The 1,807-nt window shown below is 40.2% G+C and overlaps 1 protein-coding gene and 1 long non-coding RNA gene across 8 annotated transcripts in view; both read right to left on the bottom strand.

Moving 5' to 3' along the window:
* CHCHD6 (coiled-coil-helix-coiled-coil-helix domain containing 6) overlaps nucleotides 1-1,807 on the bottom strand; it is a 323,428-nt gene that overhangs the window by 130,993 nt on the left and 190,628 nt on the right. The window lies entirely within an intron of this gene.
* LOC140497418 (uncharacterized) overlaps nucleotides 1-1,807 on the bottom strand; it is a 70,006-nt gene that overhangs the window by 40,464 nt on the left and 27,735 nt on the right. The gene's annotated exons all lie outside the window — the stretch shown is intronic.

Raw genomic sequence — 1,807 nt, forward strand, 5'->3', positions numbered from 1 at the left:
GAGGTTATGCTCTGCATCTGGCTCCAGCTCTTCTCTGTCCATGGACTCCATGGTCAAGTCAAACGGACCAATTCAGACATAACGCTCCATCTCCAGTCTGCTCTCGTACTTCTTCCCAGCACTGCTGCCCTTCTTCCCCTCTGCCTCAGAATCCTTGCCACGTTTCACAGGTCTTCACAGGTCTTCCCAGCTGCCAGTGCCTTCGCCTTGTACCTCCTCTGAAAGTATCTTGTACATGCCCATTTATGAATATGTTCCTTGAGGGCAGGGATTGTTTTAACTTTTTATCTCCAATGCTTAGTAGAATGCCTGGCATATAATAAGCACTTAATAAATGCTTGACTGATTGACTTGGGACCATCTAATCTCAATTATACATCAACCTCTCTCCCTCTACTCCCTGGAAAACTGGGAGGTACCATTTATAGGTTCTTATGAGCTGAATCCTGTGTTTTCTTAAGAGGCTAGTGACACATGTGGCTTCTAGGCATGTCCTAAGTGAAAGATTCCTCACCAATTGCTCAGTTTGCCATTTAAAGCAGTTGATAATCTGGCTTTAGCCTACCTTTCCAGATTAATTTCACATTACTCTACATCACACACTGCACATTCTAGCCCAAATGGGCTACTTATAGTTCCCAGGACTCAGTATTCCATCCTCTCCCTCTGGGCCTGCATAGGTAGTCTTTTCACTTCCACCTCTTTGAATCCCTAGCTTCCTTCAAGTCTCAGGTCACATACCAACTCCTACAATATATACCTAATCATCTACCTACCACTGTCCTATCCTTCCTCAAGTTACCTTGCATTTATTGCTTATGTGTTTAATCTCACCAGTAGAATGCAAGGCCTTTGAGGTCAAGACAGTATGCTTTGTTTTTAACCCCAACTTCTAGCACTAGTCAATGTTTTTTTAATTGAATTCCTTGTGTAGTCTAATTAATGCAAATCCTTCAGGCAATTCTACTGGTTAAGGATCTCTACAGGTCACTACTACAACACAAACTGGCTTTAATATCATTACAACATAGACATCAAACACTGTCAAGTTGATGCACTGGCCTTAATGAAAAGTAGCTAGGAGATACTCCTGGACTTGGAAACAAGACATATTTAAATGCCAGATCTACCACTAACTGGCTCTCCATGGACATCATACAACATTACTACTCTAACTACTAGAGCAGACCCGCGCAACCTGAAAGTAGGGAGGGGCCAAAATAAAACAGGCTAAACTTCAGGCCGCAGATAAGTTTTTAGCAGCTTACTTTCCAAGTAAAAGTATATATATATATATATATATAATGATTAAACTATTTCTCAAAAATATCTTTTTATCAGGACATTATCCAGTAACTGCAATCAGCAAACATTTCTTTATGAAGTCTCTTAGCAGTGGGAATTTCTTTAGAAATCTGAAAACTAACCTTAGTAGTCACCTCATTTTCTGAGTTTACTCTCGAAAAACCATTGTTCCCCACTGAGATTTTTCAACAATCTGAACACTAATTTGTTTTTCATTGGTGTCCAATTTGCTTAAGTCGGGATGTTTTGATTCAGAATGGTGATGAAGACTGTACTCCTTTGGAACAGCTATTCTCAGTAAACAAGGCACAATAGTTTGTCTCTCCTGTAAGTAAACAAGTGTCTGTTTGTCCACTCCAGATTAAACACTTTACGTTCTGACTTCACCTTCTGTTTCTCTTCATCACCCATTTTTCAAAGTGCCCCTCAAAACTCTGTTAGAACCAAAAAATCTCCACAGCAACTGCTCCAATACAAAGAAATACTGAACTAAGTGTCTGAC

The sequence above is a fragment of the Notamacropus eugenii genome, chromosome 3 (genome assembly GCF_028372415.1).
Source record: "Notamacropus eugenii isolate mMacEug1 chromosome 3, mMacEug1.pri_v2, whole genome shotgun sequence".
Taxonomy (NCBI): Eukaryota; Metazoa; Chordata; class Mammalia; order Diprotodontia; family Macropodidae; genus Notamacropus; species Notamacropus eugenii.